A 16,779-nucleotide genomic window follows, 5' to 3' on the forward strand; every position below is an offset into this window, starting at 1 on the left:
ATCATGTAAACAAACAACAATATTGTCGTTTGGTGGGACGTGAGTTGCAGAAGAGATGACCCAGTAGAAATAAAATGACGGCGGTAATCTTAAAAATTACGTTTTAGCGGAAACGTTTTGCTTTAAATGTGTATCCGTTTCCGGTAAAATAAATTAGTGCGAAAGCAACTACTTTTCATGAGCTTTATAATAACACCTTTAGTTAGGGGTGGGTCACATCCCTTATTCTTCCATTGGTCCACTGTTTTGTTTGGACCCATCGCATTCAAGTCATTTTGTATTTTCATCCAAAGGTTTACTTTTACTTGGGCACCATTAACCGTTGTAAATCGTCCGTACAACGTATTGTTATTTCGCGAAATTAAGTCGAAAAGCCGCAGCTTTTGCTGCTGATTTATACGTTCCTAATTGAACACAACAAATTAAACTGGTTTGAGTACAACGTAAGATTATTATCTTACCATTTCTACTTCTACGTTGACAAAATTGATTTCTAATCGACTTATTATGACTTCTAACAAACACGGCCAAGTCTACTACTACGATTGTTATGTAATTTCATTAAACATATTGCAACGACACCTTGCGTGAAATAGAAAACAAAACAACAATAGAGAATTGAGAATATGGTAGAGTTCAGATAGAAAAGAGAAAAGAGAACGACAGCCGTAATTTCTCTCCAGCTTAAGATCAACAAAATTGTGTCACAAAAATTTGTCTTGTAAACAATAGTTACTAGTGGAGTGGTGAATTTACTTTAAAGGGAGGTTACTATCTCTAAGCTTAGTTTCGCAAACAAAGCAAAAAAAGAGGAACGGTCGAGAGGCCATTAACTATTTCATTATTCAGCAGAGGAATCATTATTTTTGCAAAATTTACTCGTTCCGAAATGTTTCTCTGACTTTTTTAGAATTATGGATTTGCATCATTATTTTTTGCAGTATCAGCGTTCATTTCAATGAAAACACATGCAATTCTCTCAATGTCTGAATTGATATTTTTTGTTTGCTTGTTCATGAAAGAAACGTATCAACTCGAAACCAACGTAAAATAAACTAAAAATAAAGAAACAAAAATTAAATAAATGGAATTTTCTTTTAAGCCTGGAATTCAGAGTATTTACTGTTTTGATATTGAGGCAGCAGCAGCAAAAAAAAAAAATTATAAATTCTCTACTTAATAATCTGTCGAGTATGATATTTGTTAAACTTTGTGTACCCATAAATCCCTCGTTAAATATAACGAGTTCAAGCGAGTTTTGATATTATTTTGAATGGTTTAAAAGCCCTTCTTATCTCCATGGCGACTAAATAATTACTGTTGTATTACGTATCCCAATCCACAATTCAGACAACAAAAAGGAGAATACTACACTCGACTCCACACACACTTCATATATTCATATTCCGCTTGTATGTTACCATTTATCGTTTTGTTTGCCGTTATATTATAATATACACAAATGCTGGGAGATTTCATTTGGGTAGTTGATATTGTGTATTGTGTGCACATTGTTTGTACTATTTAACTTTAACAGAGATGTCATGTGGATAAAATCCCGTTGTAATGTGACGAGGAAATGTCATTTTGTGTACATATATGTGTGACAAATATGGTTCTTGGAAGTATTAAAATATTGTTCAATTTGTGAAAGTGAAAACGCTTTTGGGGGTAGAACAGGATGACAAATAATTCTGACACGATGCTAAACGAATTAAGCTTGCACGTTGAATGGTACGTTTGATGTCAGTATACCACTACTCGATGCCATTATTTCACTATTCGATGTAATTATACCACTTCTCGATGTCATTATACCACTACTTAATGTCATTATACCAATGAGCAATTCCATGTAATTTCTGAATTGATAGAATGGAAACGGCAATTTTGAAGATATTTCAGACGTCCTACGACTTTCCCATCTTCTAAAATGTATTCTGGTATCATTGATTAACAAACTAAAAATTTTGTTCTTCTTTTCTTAGCTTTTGTACTTCGTAGACATCTAAGATTTACCCATTCTACATCAAGATGAATTATCCCACTTCTTGATGTCATTATACCACAACTCGATGTCATTATACCACTACTCGATGTCATTATACCAATACTTGATGTCATTATACCACTACTTGATGTCATTATACCACTACTTGATGTCATTATACCACTACTAGATGTGATTATACCACAACTCGATGTTATTATACCACTACTCGATGTCATTATACCACTACTTGATGTCATTATACCACTACTAGATGTGATTATACCACAACTCGATGTTATTATACCACTACTCGATGTCATTATACCACTACTCGATGTCATTATACCAATACTTGATGTCATTATACCACTACTCGATGTCACTATACCACTCCTGACGTTAGCTCTATAATCATGTCGATGAATGTTGACAAGTCGCCAGGCTTCGATGAAATTTCAGTGGGCTCTTTGAAATGTTGCTCCACATCGATCTCTCCGTTTTTGAGTGACTTGTTCAATCTGTGCTTGGCCCATGGGGCATATCCTGATGACCTGAAGCTCGCCAAGGTCGTTCCCATTTACAAGAAAGGCTTGACTTCTGAAGTCGGTAACTACCGTCCTATATCTGTACTGCCGGCAGTCAACAAGGTCCTTGAGACTGTGATCCACCGTGCTATTAATGGCTTTCTTAAGCAATCTGTTTTTTTTAACATGAGGCAGTACGGGTTTAGAGATGGTAGTGGGACTCATACTGCCTTGTTCGAGCTGATTAGCATGATTAACGCTGAGATTGACGAGGGAAGGGTTGTCTCGGGTCTGTTCATAGATCTGACTAAGGCGTTTGATACCGTTGTTCATGAGCTTCTTCTTGCTAAACTTGAATTTGCAGGTATCAGAGGTGTAGCCCTAGATTTGGTGAGGAGTTATCTGACTGGCCGGAGGCAATTTACCGTTTGTAACGGCGTGAACAGTGAGCCCGTAGACGTGACTGTAGGTGTTCCGCAGGGAGGTGTGCTGTCCCCACTTCTTTTTGTGGTGTTCATTAACGACTTCTTTGATCTACCGATGAAGTCCTCTCCCTTTGGATTTGCCGATGACACGAACATGTTTATTTCGTCGGCAGTAGCTTCTGATAACGTGTCAGGCCTTTCCGAAGATCTTGTTCTTATGGCAGAGTACTTTCGTGTAAATAAGCTTACGTTAAACTTGGAGAAGACGAAATTGGTCCACTTCCGCAAACCCAGCGTCAAAATTGACGATCTTCCAGTTCTGTTTTTTGAAGGTGTGGAAGTTAAGGTGCATTCGTCCGTTAAGTGTCTCGGACTGACATTAGACGAGTTTGTGACGTGGGAGCAGCACATCTCTAACGTCAGCTCCACGATCTCCAGTCGGATTGGGATTATCAAGCGACTACGTTTCTTACCCAGAAGGGTTCTAAGGATGATATATTTCTCCACCGTGCATTGTCACTTAACGTATTGCATCGGTGTTTGGGGCTCGGCCAAGAAGACGTTGATTGGTGAGCTCGAAGTGCTACATAGATCAGCACTTAAAGCAACTCACAAACTGCCAATGCGGTTTCCGACAGATTCACTTTTCATGTACCACTTTCCTGAGATGTTGACTGTTCCTCAGATGTATGAGATGGCTGTTTGTAAATTCGTTTTCTGTTGCGTGAATGATCTGAAACACCACTCTGTTCGATTTTTTGATAACTCCAATCGCTACGGTACTAGGTATTCTTATCTGCTCAGGATGCCAAAGGTTTCGTCAAAGTACGGTAGCCGCTGCTTGCTATACGCTGGTCCGAAGTTGTTTAATGCACTGCCACCTCAAATTCGAAATTCTCTCAGCCTAAACCAATTTTGTCGTTCATTAAAGGCATTCTTGTTGAATTGATTACGAAATTTTCCTGATTTAATTTACTTTGAAATTACTTACTAGATGAAACTACCATGGTCGAATTATGTGCTTTCTACTAATGAATACATACGTACTTCGATACATTTTCCCTTTTTCGGTTCCATATTTGTGGAGCTGGAGTTGTTTAGTCTTGTGATTAATTTTTGTTTTTATGCTTTTACGATTTTATACTTTTGTTAACTTTTTTATAGTAGCTCTTTTGAATTGTTTAGTGCAAACTAGAGTTACGCAGGTCATGTAAACAGAATTTTTTTTAAGATGAAATAAATGAAATGAAATGAAATGTCATTATACCACTACTCGATGTCATTATACCACTACTCGATGTCATTATACCACTACTCGATGTCATTATACCACTACTCGATGTCATTATACCACTTGAATAACTGGAACAATTCAGAGCCTTCTTGAATATTTAAATGTTTCTGGTCATGTCACTATATCAAATTATAAGAAAAATTGAATTTTCGCTCCGATTCGGCTTACTGTTAAACAACTGTCAACTGTTAAACTATAAAAAAAAATACTTGACATCGTCAGCCTATTCAATACGGAGTTAAATCAATGAATTTATATTTTTCTTATAGTTCGCTAATTTTACACGTCCTGTTTCTGCATTTAACTATTAGGTCTAGAAAGTGAGACTAAAAAGCCATACAAGATGACACAAACATCAATTCGATCCATTCTACATATACGATTGAAGAACCGTTTTAATAAAGACACAATCAGTACGTTAGGTAATAATGCAGGCGGAAAATTATTCCTAGAACTTTGGAGTGAGCGAAAATTGGTGTAATAAATCAACGTTCAATTTAGAATTGAGTTGAAAATCAATTAAAACTGCTTACAATATAATTCTGAAAATGACTGTTTTATCAACAAATTAAAACCAGAACACCAAAAACTGATATATCTTAATCGTTTGGTAAAGATACTTGTAATGGAACTTAATATTAGTGGTTCGTGTGGTTTCAACTTTATTATTTTTTCCTTAATACTGACGCTATCTTAAAACCAGTGCAATGGCATACAAAAAAAAAATTCTGTGCAATCTAAAACCGTAATTATATCTCAAGAAACAACTTTTAAGAGCACTCTAATGTATTTTCGTAATAAAAGTTAATTTTTTTCTTCTTCTTCTTTTTCGTTTCGAGAAGAGTTACCGCATCTAAATTAGACTTTTACTCATGGTATTATATTTGTTAATGGCGGTGTTGTAACACTGCACTTGGGCCCAGACACAAAAAGTGTGTTCCTAGTTTACTTTATATCACTTTTATCTTGGGTTTGCATTTTGTTGCATAGGAATTCCAATGGAGTTTTAGTTATTGCAGCTAAAGTGATTATTATTTGGATTAAGATAAAAGTTATTCATTTCCTAATCTATAACACAGTAACTGATATGAACAATTTACATGTTTCTTTTACAGTCAGTTCATGCACCGTTGCTGAATCAAACTGAAAGTGAAGTGCTGACTTAAGTTACAACAGGAACACCGGATACAATCATTGACAGTAAGTCTTATTGAAGCTCTAAATTTTAAAAAGAAAACCTTACAACACTGCTGTGCATTGTAAATACACAGGCAGGGTCAGTTCATTTTTTAGAATGAACAAAATAAATTTGAAGTGAGAGTCAATTCGATTTTCATGACCAACCTCTGCTTAAATTCAAACTTGGTGCTAACCAATCTTACTACGGAAGTAAATCGTCATTTGTTAACATTTACAATCACTTCCCAAAATCTAGGCCTTGTGATCCCTCGTGCAATCAGCCACTCCTGCCTGTGTGTGTATTTACTATGTCGTCGTGTGCACACTAATGTATGCTTTCGAAAAGAATATTGCTTCAAATGATATCATCCAATGACTTGTTGGTTTTGGATGACTTGGCAATCGCTATATTGTAAATTTCACATCCTAATATTGCTCTGTGGACGCATGTGTGTCAAATCGTCAAACGAGTGACAAATCATTCACTGTTAAACAGGCGTGGACTGGCTACCAGTGCCGACTTTAGCTTCTTTGGCGCCAAGAACAATACTTATATCTGCTCCATAAGTGTTCATTCTGAGCAAAATGTTTTTCTGGCCCTCACAAGTATTCATTCTGAGCACCACCTGTTCATTTTGAGTGACAAACGAATGATCATTTCGGGCGTCAAATGTACATGAACTGGGTGACTCAAAAATGATCGTTCGGTGAAGCCGTTGACTGTAATATTTAGTTCAAAATTCAAGATCTAAAGGCCTAAGGGGCGCATCAGAATTTGCCCGATATCGCCATTCCATGCCTGCTGTTACAGATGTAAGATTTTGATTAACAAATTCATATCCAAGCCTGTAAGTCTCGTATAATGTGCTTTACCTAGCCTAAATGCAATCAGTCAAAAACACTCAAAAGAGTAAAAGTGACGCAAGTCCCTGTGCGTACTTCCAAAACAACTGATATCGCTGGAGGTGACGCATTCTGCGCTTGTACGCAAAAACTGTAAAACAGCAAACATTTGAACAGAGTAATTCTAGAAACAAAATTTTACCAAAAAAAAATTGCGTCACAAAGTGGCAGATGATTCGGACGTATTAGGACGTATTCTTGCCTATTTTAAAAAATTTCTTAAAAGTACTTTCCTCAACATCTGCCACTTGTGACGCAATTTTTTTTTTTGGTAAAATTTTGTTTCTAGAATTACTTTGGTCAAATTTTTGCTGTTTTACAGTTTTTGCGTACAAGCGCAGAATGCGTCACCTCCAGCGATATCAGTTGTTTTGGAAGTATGCACAGGGACTTGCGTCACTTTTACTCTTTTGAGTGTTTTTGACTGATATCAGTTCTTTTGGAAGAATTAGTAGATTGAAAAAATTAAAAAAAAATAAAAAAATTTGAAAATTTTTTTAAATTTGAAAAATTTGAAAATTTTGAAAATTTTGAAAAATTTGAAAATTTTGAAAAATTTGAAAATTTTAAAAAATTTTAAAATTTTAAAAAATTTTAAAATTTTAAAAAATTTAAAAATTTTAAAAAATTTAAAAACTTGAAAAAATTTGGAAAAATTTAAAAAAAATTTAATAATTTTGAAAAATTTAAAAAATTTAAGAAATTTACAAAATTTGGAAAAATTTAAAAAAAAATTTAAAAATTTAAAAAAATTTGAAAAATTTAAAAAATTTAAAAAAAATTAAAAATTTAGGGAAAAAATTGAGGCGAGCAGAGCTTACCAAAAGCGAACAAATTTGTTCTACCATACCCATACACACAGACACACTTAAAGGTGTTCTTATATGGGGCCTATATGGGAACTTCGAGGAGCCCTAGCTCCGAAACGAGGCCGGTTCCCCCAAATTTTTTTTTCTGGAATGTCTTAGAATGACGACTAGAATCTACTCCCAAAATTTCAACAAAATCTAAAGAAGACTTTAGAAGATAGGAAACACGGACGGACGGACGGACGGACTAACAAAGTAACGTAGGATTTTTTCATTTCGTTTAAAGTACTGAAATTGACCAAAATGGATGGAAATGGGGCTTCCTGGAAGATTTTTTGCGTGGCCAAATTTTAAGCTGCAAGAACGTGTGATAGCTCGTTGAACTCGTACGGACGCCTAGTTTTTTTTAATGGTAATTTGGAGTCATTTGTCTTTGAATTGTAGAACTTCAATATTTGCTGTATAGATGGTTCTGCAGTCTACGACAAAAAAAAATTTTTTAAATTTTTTCAAGTAATAGGACTTGCGTCACGGGCGCTACGCTAACGCGCGCCCATGATTGTTTCCCATATCAACCGACATTTATCTCGAATCCGAATAACTTCTTACAACGGAGCATAGCTTATACACTGTGCACCGCAATCACAATCTATAAAATTCATTTGGGCATAAAATTAATTTATTTTATGTGCGGACAAATTGCACAATAAAAACCGATGCGTGCTATATACCTCCGCACACTGAATACGTTTTAATAAAATCATAAATCCCCAGCGCATGACGCTGATAAGAAATCATTTTTGAATGATTGGCAGGAAGCATTTAATAGACAAAAGACCCTATCTGAAACCCATCATCATCGACCGGGTACATCTGAACAACATATACGATATACAATTCAACATCAACACACACAGTCCATTTTAAAACAAATGATGCAAGGCTTTTATGATCCATTTTAATGTGGCTAATCTGTAATGAAAATCAAAATAACAACAACTCGAGAATTTTTCGTTATAAGCGGAAACGCACAAAAGATTTGAATTTGAAGGAAAAAAAACAACAACAACAACGAAAAATACGAATTATCATCCATAATCTCTTATGATTCTTTTGATTTTTCGTTATTCATATTACTACCTCTCGGTTATTGAAGTACGTATTTATATGACGCGGTAGATGTGGTCGTTGAATGAATACCAACAATACCCTCCAAAAATGAACATTCAAAAAAAAGAGTAACATTTTTTACCCGACCGATTACAAACAACAATATTCAACTCCTCTGCCTCTCTCCCAAATAATACGCCACGCCACATGCAAAGCTATTTTCATTTTTTTTTAAAACAATAATGCCTTGTCATTGGGTATTAAACAAAGATGAGTTGTGATTTTAAAGTAAAAGGTCATTTCGGGATGTATTATGTGTTGTTGTGTTATGTTTTGTGTTAATTAGTGAGAGAAGAATTTCGTCGAGTACAATAATGCAACCTAATTCTTGGGGTCTAACAAAGCTATTAACCTTTTTTTTTAACCTTCAATATCATACAGAACAATGAAAAACTCGAATTTTTGGTCAATGCTTTTATTGTTTGATTGAAAAAGTTTAATTTATTAATTGAGTACACTTCAGTTATACCATGATTGAGGTTCTCTTTCAGCATATTATGTTGTTTTGTTCTAAACATTTTTATAAGCAGCCATTGACCGGTTAATGGGTTAGAAGTGATATTAATGAACAATACTGATAAAAATGGTCTGAAAGTCATGTGTGTAAGTGAATCAATATCTTGTGGTGCTGAAGCACTTCTAACAAGCACAACCTTTGTCTAGTATTCAAATAAACAAGGTTCTTGTTCATAACCTAAACCAGGGGCTAACTCTTGAGATCGTAAAAAAGTATTTAAGTCAAAAAATGGATAACAGATGGCGTTGCTGCATTCTCAACTGAATTTTGGAAAAAATTGAAACCTATGACAACATTATGAAGGCGTGATATATGCGACAAAGTTGAATATTCGTGGGACAAAAGAACGGGTGTTGGCAACACTGATTTTGAGCTAGCAACACAGGAAAACAGGCTGAGGTGTTTCGAAAGAAAAATTCAACGCTCTATCTGTGGACCAGTCAAAGTGGACGATACGCGGCGAATCAGAACAAATAGCAAGCCCATGAAAATTTTTGGTGCCGAAAACATTTTTATCACATACGCGCGATGTTCGGATGTCAAAATTACTTAACTAGAAGAATAATACAAATATTACGCTTCAGTTCTAAGTTGTTGTCTCGTTTTCGTTTATGTGATAAAATAGAGTACACACTTGTTACTATCAGTCTCGGCAAGCCTCGACTTCTTCGTGACAAGTGTGTAATATATATTAATGTCATCAAAGCTGTCACGTGATCCGCACGAACGATGATAGAGTGGCAAAGAAAGTTTTTGTGAGACAATTTGACGGCACTAGGCGCAGAGGCCGCCCAAGGAAAAGGTGGATTGACTGCGTGGAAGAGGACGTACGTGAGTTGGGTATTCGCAATTGGAAAGCTGTTGCCGAGGATCGTCAAAAATGGCTAAATGCTGTTGTGGAGTCACCCAAAACCCGCTTGGGTTAAAAATGGCTGTTAAGTAAGTAAGTAACACAGGTTCTTTTAGCCTACATTTTTCTTCTACATGTCCCCAAAAATGTATCAAAATAGTTAGTTTTCAACTTGGTGGATACCAAATCTAATCCGGATAGACGGCAGCAGTGCCATCTGTTATCATTTCTTTGATTAAATATACTTTGTCTTTAAAATTTCGAAAAATACTTAACAATTTTTGTTTGAAAGATTATCACAATTCGCTCTTTAGTCTCCTTTAACCGCGGACTATTTTCCAAGAATTTTCCTGAATTTTTCTAGATTTTCCAAATAAACGTCTTTGGATAAATTTCCTGAAATATCGGAAAATCTAAGAAAATTCATGAAAATTCATTGAAAAATAAGATAAGTCGAGTAAATGTGGGAAAATTCAAGAGAATGTGGGAAAACGTTCTTCAAATCCTACCTTTTCCTTGTCATCACAATCTGGAATTCTAAATAAACTGTCATTTCAGAAGCTTTAATCAATATCTCAAAATTACGTATCTTACATTCCAAATGACAAAGATCGGCATATGAGTATATTCTGTGGAACTCAAATGACACAATTTATGTTTTATGTATCTACATTGCGTATATACGGTATATACGTAACCGTATACGTAATAGAAAGTATATTTATGTGTCAAAATATGTACGCAGCGTCTCTCTTATTTAGCGATATTTATACTTGGTTGGGTAAACAAATGGGGCTGAAATGTAACATAAAACTAATTTAATATTTCATAGGGAGCAAAAATGAAAGCAAATATTGGTTATGTGATACGACATTTTGCGAGAATGAACGAAATTCTCCTTTTTTTATTATAAAAAAAACAAGTGACTACAGTTTCCTCTTTCGAGATAAGCCAGAAAATTGGCTGTTAAAGTTTAAAAATAAAATAATAACAAAACGTCGAGTGCACTTGTATGCTTGTCGATAAAAATGCTTCAACTACATCCCTTTTGGGCAAATAAAGAAACGAAGCATAATAATGGGTCATCCCCTCTTAAAACAAATAAAATAAATTGGTCGTTCCCATATGACATTTTCAGCCAATTGACCTGTAACTAAGTGGCCTATCATCACAACGATTTTTATTTTTTTAAATTTCTCATACTGTTGTTTTATGGCCACGTTATGATAGTCTGTTGTAAAGCTGATAACAGAATTTCATATATGAATGTTCAAATAATGTAACCAGGGAATGAGCTTTATTCGAGGGTTGTTTATTTTTTGTGCGATCCACAATGAAAATGGGATTTACTTTTTTTTATTATATATGCCAACCTATGCCTTACTCACACAGGAAGATTATATTTTTTCTGTCGTTGACAAAATGTAATGTATATGGAGACCCATGTACATATCTGCGATAGTAATGTACAGATAGAAAAGGTACAATACTGTAATTTTAATGCTGGTTTTTTGGCCAATTAAAACACACAGGCCAAATTGTGTGAATATAATGAGAATGTCATATCTTTTTGCATAAATTTGAGTGAACGTAAAACAGATTCTCTCCGAAATTAGGGAACATTCATAACCCAAAAAAAATAAATTTTAAATTTTGAAATTATTAAAAAATTGCTCAAACCCATTTTAAATACGTATTAAGTGTAACATGGTCTATGAGCAGTTGAAAGTGTTTCAGTTTTTTTTTTACATTTTATTTTTCAGCTACCTACAGTGAATGTAAAAATGGTATTCTTTCGTGCAAGTTATTCATATTTTTTCGCTGTTTTTGTTTTTAGATGAAAAATAATTATTTTTACATTAAGTAAATTGCTTAATGTTTTTATCAGACCGATCAAAAATTATGAACTATAATTGGACAAATTGATGTTGTAATAGTCACAAGTCGGAAAGGTTATTAAGGTGTGTAGTGAAAAGAAGAGCTCACACATTTCTTTCTCAGTGAGAGTCTGTCTTTTAGAGTCTCACAACTGTTATTAAATTGTATGTTAGGTATTTTCATATTTTAAATAAAAGTTTTAAATTCAAAGTAGTCCTATTAAAGAATTACATTTTGTACTTTAAGTACTTTAAGTACTTTTAGTACTTGAAGTACTTCAGTACTTTAGTATTTTAGTACTTTAGTGCTTGAAGTGCTTTAGTGCTTGAAGTACTTTAGTACTTTAGTGCTTGAAGTACTTTAGTACTTTAGTGCTTGAAGTACTTTAGTACTTTAGTGCTTGAAGTACTTTAGTACTTTAGTGCTTGAAGTACTTTAGTACTTTAGTGCTTGAAGTACTTTAGTACTTTAGTGCTTGAAGTACTTTAGTGCTTTAGTGCTTGAAGTACTTTAGTACTTTAGTGCTTGAAGTACTTTAGTACTTTAGTGCTTGAAGTACTTTAGTACTTTAGTGCTTGAAGTACTTTAGTACTTTAGTGCTTGAAGTACTTCAGTACTTTAGTGCTTGAAGTACTTTAGTGCTTGAAGTACTTTAGTGCTTGAAGTACTTTAGTGCTTGAAGTACTTTAGTGCTTGAAGTACTTTAGTGCTTGAAGTACTTTAGTGCTTGAAGTACTTTAGTGCTTGAAGTACTTTAGTGCTTGAAGTACTTTAGTGCTTGAAGTACTTTAGTGCTTGAAGTACTTTAGTGCTTGAAGTACTTTAGTGCTTGAAGTACTTTAGTGCTTGAAGTACTTTAGTGCTTGAAGTACTTTAGTGCTTGAAGTACTTTAGTGCTTGAAGTACTTTAGTGCTTGAAGTACTTTAGTACTTTAGTGCTTGAAGTACTTATACTACTTTAGTACTTTTACTTTTGGTACAATTTTGTTAATTCAACTGTTAATTTTGTTAATTCAACTGTTATTAAATTGTATGTTAGGTATATTTTCATGTTTTAACTAAAATTTTTAAATTCAAAGTAGTCATATTAAAGAATTACATTTTGTACTTTAAGTACTTTAAGTACTTTAGTATTTTTAGTACTTTAGTACTTTTAGTACTTTAGTACTTGAAGTACTTTAGTATTTTAGTGCTTGAAGTACTTTAGTGCTTGAAGTACTTTAGTACTTTAGGGCTTGAAGTACTTTAGTACTTTAGTGCTTGAAGTACTTTAGTACTTTAGTGCTTGAAGTACTTTAGTACTTTAGTGCTTGAAGTACTTTAGTGCTTCAAGTGCTTTAGTGCTTGAAGTACTTTAGTCCTTTAGTGCTTGAAGTACTTTAGTACTTTAGTGCTTGAAGTACTTTAGTGCTTGAAGTACTTTAGTGCTTGAAGTACTTTAGTACTTGAAGTACTTTAGTGCTTGAAGTACTTTAGTGCTTGAAGTACTTTAGTACTTAGTGCTTGAAGTACTTTAGTACTTTAGTGCTTGAAGTGCTTGAAGTACTTTAGTGCTTGAAGTATTTTAGTACTTTAGTGCTTGAAGTACTTTAGTACTTTAGTGCTATAAGTACTTTAGTACTTTTGTGCTATAAGTACTTTAGTACTTTAGTGCTATAAGTACTTTAGTACTTTAGTGCTTGAAGTACTTATAGTACTTTAGTGCTTGAAGTACTTATAGTACTTTAGTACTCTTACTTTTAGTACAATTTTGTTAATTCAATTTTTTTCTTAAATTATTTTTGGTCAAATTGAAAAAGATGTGAGGACTTGCGTCACCTTCTGTAATTTCTGTAATTTTCAGTTAATTTCAGTAACTTAGTTTCCAATAATGTGTCATGCATTGTAGATATAAAAGCCATTGTCGGCGTTCGTTGACGACTTATCATCAAGCTATGTTCATTTTCCATGCCCTCTGCAATATGCAATTATTTCAAAAAAAAAAAAATTTCTTTAAGAAAATTCAGTTCTATACCACAACCACCGAAGAGAGAAGTCTAACAACATAATTTACCACAAATGATTTAAATGATGCGCCCGGAAAAAAAGTGTCAAACACCTGGTTTACAAATTACACTGCCGTATAAAACAAGCAATTTCACCATTCAATTGGTTAATATTCGAACAATGTACAATTATCCACATCTAGACGATTCGCATTGTTTATAGTCACTTAAATTCTACGTGCGATTCCCGCCAAACATTTGGAAACTTTAGTGCTGTTACATGATAAAGAGTACATTGCAGAGGAATGTAGACTGGGTATACCTGTATAAAGCATTGTAGTCATATCTTTGAATAAGCCACTCGTTTCCCAATTAGTATAATTTATGCGCTGACACTGAGTATTACAAGCGAATGTCGAGCGAAAGAAAATTTGATTTCGTGCTCTAATTACTGGCATTTTTTTGTTCACCAAAATTAAATTCCAATTCGAAGGAAAATCGTAGATTATTTATTTCTTTGATTGAAAGCGACATAATTATACCATTTGCATAATGAAATTATTATGAAGTCCAACAACGTTTCGATGTTATGGTACATATTGAATGTGAAAATCGCTGGGAGGGAGATTGTAGAAAACTTTGTTTGCCAGTTTTATGGGTGATAATAATTTAGGGAGTCGAATTTAAATGGAAGCCGAGATTGAACGTTTTCGTTTGTTTCATTTTGTACAAGGATTCGTCAATTTGAATGGAATCTTGATTTTTTTTTTCTTAACAAAAATTAGTAAATGGATTAATTTGTTGAGAAACAAGAAAAATTTAATTTAATTAATTGATTCGCGAAGTCTTGTCGAAAAGAAAAATAAACGCATCAAAAACAGCAAATACCAACATTGTGTCGCCTTTTTCTCTTCAAGAACAAACAATGATCTCACCACGGAAGTGACGAGTGAAAGAGTCGCTTTTGGTCGTGCCGCTCAATATTATATAATGACGTCCACAATCATTATGTTTGTTAAAGACTTTCAACTAAGTTCGGTTCAATGCTAATTTTTCTAAATATTTACCATAAATTTGAGTTGAATCGAATGCTGTGTACGCTCATTGTAAGGCAACCATAATAATACAAATTTCATTCATAAAAAAGCGACAAAAATACCAGCACGCATAATTTCGATCTATTCTGACTGACATACTGCCTATTCAAACGGAATGGTATCTAATATTGAGTCGAAAGGAGCGTGTGTTTTTTCCGTGTGTTGTTTTTTTTTATTCGTTCTTCTCTGTTGGTGTGTCTTGAACATAATGACTTTTATGTAAATTATGTTCCTCTATTACAAATAACACAATATACGGAATGAATAAAAGTGGAATGTCTATCTCTTGTTTTTTTTATATTATTTTGTACGTATAAATTCGTCGTTCGTATTATTTCGTTCATATATAACGTGTACATCCTTGTGCATTAAGTCAACCCAGCTCTGAACCCATTTTATATGGTCTACTGCTGAAGAATAAGAAAAGGTCGGGAAGGTAATATAATATATGGGCTATAGGGTTGACAAAACTCATAATATTTAAATTTGATATGTAGTATGAGTGTATGTATATGCGTTCATAATATATCATTCGGTGAATGCATTCCTTTGTGACATATCTGTTATAATATCATCATGGGCTTCAGTTTTACAATATATATTTTTCTGTAAGTAAATTGTACCATGTAATGTACGCACAGCACGAGAATTTCTTTCTCGAAATATTAAAAACAATGCAGCGAATTTTATTTGCTGTTGTCATTTTTTAATGCAGCAAAATGGACATTTTTATCAATCCAAAAAAACACCTCATCAACCCAACGACACTGATATTTGACAGTAGTAGTTTCGAAAAGGACGAGTACACGACGTGGTAAATGCACATTCAAGAACGGTTCATTGTTCGAAAGTCAAATCCGCCCAAAAACCCTAAAGGGTGAAAGTGTGACGCAGGTCCTTGTTTCTACTTACAAAATAACTGATATCGCTGAGGGTGACGCATTTCGCGCCTCAACGCAAAAGTGAACCAACAAAAAATTGAACCAAAAAATTTAAGATAGAAAATTTTAGAAAAAAAATTGCATCACAAGTGGCAGATGATCCAGGACACATTTTTCTCTATCTGAACTATTTTCCTAACAGTAGTTTCCTCAACATCTCAATTTTTTTCTAAAATTTTCTATCTTTAATTTTTTGGATCAATTATTTGTTGGTTCACTTTTGCGTTGAGGCGCGAAATGCGTCACCCTTAGCTATATCAGTTATTTTGTAAGTAGAAACAAGGACTTGCGTCATACTTTCACCTTTTAGGGTTTTTGGGCGTATATCAGTTCTTTTGGAAACAACTCATGTCGACAACAGCTCAATTCCAACAAAAAATCCGATGGAAGTTAGGAAGTGCCAGAGAAATCATCTGTCATCCCAAAATTTAGGAACCAAACTCGGAACACCTTACTTATATCGAAAATAACTCAAATCCATCAAAAAATCCGATGGAAGTTAGGAAGTGCCAGAAGAATCATCTCTCATCCCAAAATCTAGGAATCAACCTTGGAACACATCACTCATGACGAAAATAACCCAAATCCATCAAAAAATCCGATGGAAGTTAGGAAGTGCCAGAGGAATCATCTGTCATCCCAAAATTTAGGAACCAACCTTGGAACACATCACTCATGTCGAAAATAATCCAAATCCATCGAAAAATCCGATGGAAGTTAGGAAGTGCCAGAGGAATCATCTGTCAGTCCAAAATTTAGGAACCAACCTTGGAACACATCATTCATGACGAAAATAACCCAAATCAATCAAAACACTTTTTCCAACATTTACCAATCATAATTCATAATTACTAGCTGAAAAAAAATATTTCTTCTGACACACACACACAAAACACGCTTTTATATGGCATTGTATGGAAACTTCCGGGAGTCCTAGCTCCCAAAAACGCTTGCATACCCCCATTTTTTAAAATCTTTTTTTGATCTAGGGCCCGAGATTGACCTATAACCAAAATTTCAGGAAAATCGTAAGAAATGTTTAGGAGCTACGAAATCGTCCTTTTTCTTAGGAACTAACTAACTAACTAACGTAGGCAATTTGAGTTATCTGAAAATACAAAATTTTGCTTATTTTCATACAAAAATCAATATTTCGAAGTTCAATATCTCGGCCAATTTTGAAGCTGCAGTAACGTGTGATAGCTCGTTGAACT

General features: G+C 34.0%; 1 long non-coding RNA gene across 1 annotated transcript; it reads right to left on the bottom strand.

The window, feature by feature from the left end:
• Positions 1-3,829: 3,829 nt before the first annotated feature.
• On the bottom strand, positions 3,830-15,544 carry LOC119083095. The gene is made up of 3 exons (XR_005088796.1): positions 15,533-15,544; positions 8,265-8,269; positions 3,830-3,963 (listed from the first exon to the last, which is right to left on the bottom strand). It is a non-coding gene; the product is annotated as an uncharacterized LOC119083095 (long non-coding RNA).
• Positions 15,545-16,779: the final 1,235 nt, after the last annotated feature.

Source organism: Bradysia coprophila, unplaced genomic scaffold (genome assembly GCF_014529535.1).
Source record: "Bradysia coprophila strain Holo2 unplaced genomic scaffold, BU_Bcop_v1 contig_561, whole genome shotgun sequence".
Lineage (NCBI taxonomy): Eukaryota > Metazoa > Arthropoda > Insecta > Diptera > Sciaridae > Bradysia > Bradysia coprophila.